This window comes from Cervus elaphus, chromosome 18, assembly GCF_910594005.1.
Source record: "Cervus elaphus chromosome 18, mCerEla1.1, whole genome shotgun sequence".
Lineage (NCBI taxonomy): Eukaryota > Metazoa > Chordata > Mammalia > Artiodactyla > Cervidae > Cervus > Cervus elaphus.
Genome location: NC_057832.1, coordinates 31,163,437 through 31,170,920, shown reverse-complemented (window position 1 = coordinate 31,170,920; position 7,484 = coordinate 31,163,437). Strand labels below are relative to the sequence as shown.

At 39.2% G+C, this 7,484-nt stretch overlaps 1 long non-coding RNA gene across 1 annotated transcript; it reads left to right on the top strand.

Annotated features, from left to right (window-relative positions):
• The first annotated feature begins 1,326 nt into the window (after positions 1-1,326).
• On the top strand, positions 1,327-6,869 carry LOC122674855. The gene is made up of 3 exons (XR_006335063.1): positions 1,327-1,486; positions 2,335-2,350; positions 6,776-6,869. It is a non-coding gene; the product is annotated as an uncharacterized LOC122674855 (long non-coding RNA).
• Positions 6,870-7,484: the final 615 nt, after the last annotated feature.

The window sequence follows — 7,484 nt, the reverse complement described above, 5'->3', positions numbered from 1 at the left end:
CAAATGGTGATCCATCTATACAATGAGATACTTTTCAACATTACACAGAATGAGATTTTGTAAAAATTTGATTCATTTCAAACTAGTCCAAATTCAACTATAAACCCTGATATTTGATTCAGTTATTGTAATATTTATGTTTTGACAACTTGGCTATATTATTCTTCTCTTACAAATGTAAATTTTTAGACATCTCCTATATACATGATCTAATTTCACTTGTTGCATTGAAATGACCTATAACTGTGAAATACACTGTATTTCAAAGCTAACCCCCCAAAGAAAGAAGAAAAGACATAATGTGTCTTATTCATCATTCTAATGTGGATTACATTTTGAAATGATAATATTTGAAATTCAACAAAAATGTTACACGACTCTCCAAAAAGAGACTGTCTCTATTTTCTGTTCTGTTTACTTTAGCCAGGCTCTGATTTTGAACTTACATTACTTTTATAAAATAAATCTGAAGGCTTTCCAGCTTTGTCCCTGTTGCTTAGTCACTACATCATGTCCGACTCTTTGTAGCCCCCTCGGAGTAGAGCCCACCACACTCCTCTGCCCTGAAGTGACTGTCCTTCAAAATTAAAACAGCGTGTGAAATTCATCTGATCCTGGTGCCCTGCACCAATTTGTATTGTGGTAATAGATTCATTCAGATTTTTAGAATGAATGATCAAGAATCATTGTTCTAATAGAATTGTGGTAATAAAATCATTTCAGATTCTTGTTAGGTCAATATTGAGCATTTGCATTTAAATGGAAAACCAGATATTTCTCATGATTTTCAAATTGCCAAGGTTTGCAGGTAGCATTCAAATATAATTCTTTTAAATTCTTCTGTATTAGAAGTGCTTGCTTTTACATTCCAAATTTCTTGTTTTTCATCTCTATCTCCTTGTTTAAAACCATTCTCAAGAAGTGTTTATTTTATTCATCTTTTCAAATACCAACCTTTGAATTTAGTCATTATTTCTGTTTTATCTATTGACTTAGCAAACACATGGCCTTTATTCTGCATTAAGAACTGATTTAAGCACCTTACCAACACTGTTCAGTCACTAAGTCCTATCCAGCTCTTTGCGACCCCGTGGACCACAGCATGACTGACTTCCCAGTCTTTCAATATTTCCCAGAATTTGCTCAAACTCATATCCATCGAGTCAATGGTGCCATCCAACCATCTCATCCTCTGTCACCCCCTTCTCCTGCCCTCAGTCTTTCCCAGCATCAGGATCTTTTCCAATTAGTCGGCTCGTTGCATCAGGTGGCCAAATTATTGGAGCTTCAGCATCAGTCCTTCCAATGAACATTCAGGGTTGGTTTCCTTCAGGGTTGACTGGTTTGATCTTGCAGTCCAAGGGACTCTCAAGAGTCTCCTGCAGCACACAGTTTGAAAGCATCAACTCTTCGGGGTTCAGCCTTCTATAGGGTCCAACTCTGAACGTTTGTACATGACTGCTGGCAAAGCCATAGCTTTGACTATGTGGATCTTTGTCGGCAAAGTGAGGTCTCTACTTTTTAATATGCTGCCTAGGTTTCTCATAGCTTTTTTCCCAAGGAGCATTTTAATTTCTTGACTGTATTTTAATTTCATGGCTGTAGTCACCACCTGCAGTGATTACAAATATTAACTCCTTTAAATCTTTATAATAATTCCATGAGATACTATTGTTATCCTCATTTTATTTGTAAGGAAACAAAGGCACTGGGCCCTTTTGTACTCCTCTATTAGTGTCATGCTTTTCTATTATTGATTTCCACCAAAAGCAATATCTAAATGCTCCACAGGCTCTGATATTTTTTTCTACCCACACCTCTCTGCACCACTGATTTCGCTCCACTGTCTTCAGTTGCTGTCTTTTACTTTAATTTGTTTACTAACTTGTAAAAATTCTACAAGTACAGTATTAAGGTCCAAAATGATGATTTCATGTTTTCTTTGGCCCTTAAGTTCATTTATTGTCTATCCAAGTTTTCCTGTGTCTCTTCCAGTTGGCTCTCTGTGGAAGCTGAATTTCCTCTCAAGCTACCAAGCTCCTTATTTGTGATTTTTTTTTTTTTTTTTTGCTGCTTTTGATGTTGTCACTGCTGTTGGCTTCTGAGACTGAGTCATGCTAAGTGGGAACAGCTTGTATAGGATCTCTCTCAAAAGATGAAAGAATATGGGTTCCCTGTCCCTTTAGCAGTTGCCTACTGTCCTTGATCCCTAGCCTAACCTAGCTGGAGACCTACTTGCCAGGTCCCTATGTTCCTTCCACTATCCAGTCTTGACAATGGGGAACCTAGACTTTTTTATGCAGGGCCGATATACATCAAAGTTGTGTGTATGAGACAGAGGGTTCATTGGGTTTGGTGTCCTCAAATCTTTCAGCATCTACTTCTGCTTTTAATATATTTAGATCCTAATACTGGAGCTTCTCAGACTTCCCAGGTCATGCTAGAGGTAAAGAACCTGCCTGCCAATGTAGGATACATAAGAGACACGGGTTCAGTCCCTGGATTGGGAAGATCTCCTGGAGGAGGGCATGGCAACCCACTCTAGTATTCTTGCCTCAGAGATTCCCATGGACAGAGGATCCTGGCAGGATACAGTTCATAGGGTCGCACAGAGTTGGACACGACTGAAGTGACTTAGCACACACAGACATCGGGACTTCTCATAGACCATGGTCTCTAGACTTTTCTCTATAAAGTGAAAAAGCCCAAATCCTCGATATCCACACCGTTGATTTCTAGGATGATCATGCTTTTCAGGTTGACTAGGTCCACCTAGTTCAGTAGTGGTAGACAATCAGATATGGGAGAACAGAAAACACATTCAGAACAGGCTGCCATATTTCCATAATCCTTCTTCTCTTTTTAATACATCTTAGAAGACACATCATAAATATGTATTTGTAATATTATGAATCCAGAAGACCACAATACCAATAAAAACTAGAAAGTGGTAAGAGAGGGGGAAGTAAAAGAGCACTAATTTCCTTCTTTTGCATGAGAGAGAATCAATAAATATAAAGTCACTCATGATATTGATAATTAAAGAAATATAACATAGAATACAAATTTTAAGTGTAAAGGAAAACACTACCAGAATTAAAAACCAAATGTGAATATTCAAATGTCTGAATAAAAGTTGAAAAACAAATTTTTCAGGAAATATTTATCAATCATTATTCCCTGGTATGGTACTAGTACTCAAGGGAAGTAGGAGTTATACTGGCTCTACTAGTCATAAGCAATTATTATGGATTTGAATTTGACTTTTTCTTCTTTTTTTTTTTTTTTTAATCATGCCCCTGCCAACACTGTCATTCCTAGACTTAACTGAATATCATATTCCCAACACAGTATTTTCATTTTTTGGCTATGATGAATTAACGGACTTTACAATAAAAGAAAGAAAATGGAGTGGTAAGATAAAGGAAGAGACACAGTAGCAAATTAGGCTTAAATAAGGATATAAGCTCTCATGTTTTAAAGCTGCTAATAGTTTGAATTGCAGCTGCTGAAACTATAACCTAAGCAAATCAGAGTAGTATATGCCCTCTGTGATATTTAATTTAATTGGATTATTTCATATGGCAATTGTACACATGAATATAAGAATATAAGGATGTATAGGAATACAAGGAGCACTACACTAGATATGTCAGCCATAAGAAAGTTCTCTTCAAGAGAAACAGGACAAAGAGCACTTTCCACAATCCTCTCTCAGAGATCAACCTAGTCATGTGACCCTGACCTTCCCACGCAGTTTGGATGAGGAGTGAGTACTTGGCACAAAAGAAGCCAACCCACAGGCAAGCTCGCTAACCATGATGAGGTCTGAAGCAAACAAACAACAACAACAACAAAAATGAGAATGGTGACTGCCTAAATCAATCAGAATGCTTATTTCAGGAAAGTGTTAGCCCTATAACACTAGTAGAAATAGAACTAGGAAAATCCCTTTATATCCCTTGCATATAAAGGGATTATTATGAAGGTATGATAGGTTAAGGCTGAAAATCCCTTTTTATTTAATTATATAGGCTTTGGAACCCTAAAGTGAAGAGTCACAAACTTCTGAAATCTGAGAATTGCCTTAAATGCCGAATGACCGTCTGTAAGCTCCTTCCATATTATAGTTCTTGTATTTCGGTAACTAGATTTCTTTATCCAGTGTTAATAAAGTTTCTCCATTATTTGAAGAAAATGAACCTCTGTTTCATTCAATCTAAATTAGTATAAAATGTTAAAACAGTAACAAGGAAGTAGAAAAAAGAACTTCCCTGGTGGTCCAGCAGTTAGGAATCTGCCTGCCAATGCAGGGGGCATGGGTTTGATCCCTGGTGCAGTAAGATTCCACACGCGATGGAGCAACTAACCTCGTACATCACAACTACTGAGCTTGTGCTCTGCAACAAGAGAAGCCACTGCAGTGAGAAGCCTGTGCACTACCACAAAGGGTGTCGCCCACTTGTCACAACTAGAGAAAGCCTGCACACAGCAATGAAGCCCCGTGCAATCAACAATGGATAAACACATAAACATTAAAAACAGAAAAGGAATTATAAAAATGGACATAAATAGAGTAAAAATGTAAGTGGGTTAACCACTTGAATCAGAGGTAATAGTTCACAAAAACTAAACTGAGTTGAGTCCTTATGCACAGTTAGTAATGACTTAACTGGGTTAGGTGAAATGTGGACACACATGATGTTTTAAAATTCAGCCTCCAATAATGTAGTATAGCCAAAATCAGCCAAAATCAGTAAGAGGAAGAGTGTATGGCATAAAGATATAAGGAATTGGCAATAGCTACTTTGAGCAAAATCAGTGGATTCTTAAATGCTCAAGAAGCAGAATCGCACATGAAAAGGTGCTGCAAAATAGTAGCTACTGCCCTAAGTCAAAGACCAAATTTCTCTTCCCTGTTGTTGCTTTCATGCAGGATCAGTCATGTCTAACCCTTTGTGACCCCATGGACTGTAGCCTGCCAGGCTCCTCTGTCCATGGGATTTCCCAGGCAAGAATATTGGAGTGGGTTACCATCTCCTCTTCCAGGGGGTCTTCCTGGCCCAGGGATTAAACCCACTTCTCTTGCAACTCCTGCATTAGCAGGAGGGTTCTTTACCAGTTGAGCCACGAGGGAAGCCCAAAAAGAAGCTAGTCCTAGCAGAGAATGGTTGTTGGGTACATGTGAAACCAAGCAGGACCCTGCAGGGCCCTTCAAGGTACAAAAACTCCTCTTTGTCTCCTGTCTTTGGTGTGTAAGGGGAAAAAAGGCGGGGGTGGGGGGTGTTTAGGCTCCTGGGCCTCCTCAAAGTCTTCTAAAGAATAGACTCACGCAGTTAGTGATTAGGGAAACAGTACAGGACTCCTAGTTCTTCCATATGAAAAGAGATAATAATCTGATGAATATCTTTGAGTTGTTCTACAGAAATCAAGACCCCCATTCAGGTGGAGCATGGTGACTGCATGCTGACCACAAGCTTGCAGACCCCAGACTGGTTGGAATCAGAAGGTTGAGATTCCAGAAATATCACCCTGTTACCTCACCACCAGCCAATCAGAAGTGCTATGAGCTGATCACATATCCTGAGACTTTCTCCCCTAACATTGTCCTTAAAAACCCTTGCCTGAAAGCCATCCAAGGAGTTCTGATCATTTGAGCATGAGCTGCCTGCTCTCCTTGCTAAGTCCTTGCAACAAATCTTTCTCAGCTCCAAACACCAGTGTTTCAGTTTGACCTCACTGTGCATCAGGGACATGAGAACTTGGGTTCAATAACACACTAAGCAGTCATTGGTTTGTTTTTGTTTTTGTTTTTTGAGCATACAAGTTGTCTCTTGTGATGCTTTTGAATTGTGGTACTGGAGAAGACTCTTGAGAATCCCTTGGAGAGCAAGGAGATCAAATCAGTCAATCCTAAAAGAAATCAACTCTGAATATCTACTGAAAGGCCTGATGCTGAAGCTGAAGCTCCAATAATTTGGCCACCTGATGCAAAGAGCCAACTCATTATAAAAGACCCTGATGCTGGGAAAGATTGAGGGCAGGAGAAGGGGGTGACAGAAGATGAGATGGTTGGATGGCATCAGTGACTCAATGGACATGAGTTTGAGCAAATTTCAGGAGAAAATGAAGGAAAAGGATGCCTGGTGTTCTGCAGTTCATGGGTTCTCAGAGAGTCATACAAGGCTTAATGATTGAACAACAAAAACATATACACACAAAATAGTTATCAATATGAGCAAAATGTTTCTAAACATATCAAAAAGAAGTAATGAGAAATTTTAATTCAAAGAGAAATGAAACATTTTACAAGTACTGCTGACCCCAGCTTCAATCCCTTGGTTGGGAACATCCCCTGGAGAAGGAAATACCAACCCATTCCAGTATTCTTGCCTGGAGAATTCCATGGACAGAGGAGCCTGGTGGGCTGTAGTTCACGTGATCACAAAGAGTCAGACACGACTGAGCAACTAACACTTTCACTTCATGTTTCAAAATGCATTTCACATTTCTTTCTCCTCTCTTTTCCCTCTCTTTGAATATGTGTATAGATGAAGGTAATGATGGTTTAAAAAAATGGATTAGCAAAAGAAAACATTTCCCAATTAATCCATTATCTAGTTTTGACTATTGCTGGGGAGACAGGAAAAGAAAGAGAGGGAGAGGAGGAGATAGAAAGAAGAGGGCAAGGAGAACACTCAATACTTTCCTAGGTGGATAAAATATTCACAGGATTAGGGGGCTTTTTATCTTTGACTATACGGACGTTTGTCAGCAAAGTAATGTCTCTGCTTTTTAATAGGCTGTCTAGGTTTGTCATAGCTTTTCTTCCAAAAATCAAGCATCTTTTAGTTTCATGGCTGCAGTCACAATCTGCAGTGATTTTGGAGTCCAAGAAAATAAAGTCTGTCACTATTTCCATTGTTTCAGTGAAATTATACAACAAAGGTCTGTATAGTCAAAGCTGTGGTTTTTTCCGTAGTTAAGTATGGATGTGAGAGTTGGACTGTAAAGAAGGGTGAACATCAAAGAATTGATGCTTTTGAACTGTGGTGTTGGAGAAGACTCTTGAGAGTCCCTTGGACTACAAGGAGATCAAACCAATCAATCTTAAAGGAAATCAATCCTGAATATTCATTGGAAGGACTGATGCTAAATCTGAAGCTCCAAAACTTTGGCCCTCTGATGTGAACAGCCAACTCACTGGAAAAGACCCTGATGCTGGAAAAGATTGAAAGTAGGAGGAGAAGGGGATGACAGAGGATGAGATGGTTGGATGGCATTATGGATTCAATGGACATGAGTGTGAGCAAACTCTGGGAGATGGTGAAGGACAGGGAAGCCTGGCATGCTGCAGTCCATGGGGTCACAGAGTCGGACACGACTAAACAACTGAACAACAACAGAAGGCTTTTACCTCCTGAAAGAACTGTAGTTTGTAGATTTGAAGACCATCTTACCTTTGCTCAGTTTCAAGACTAGTA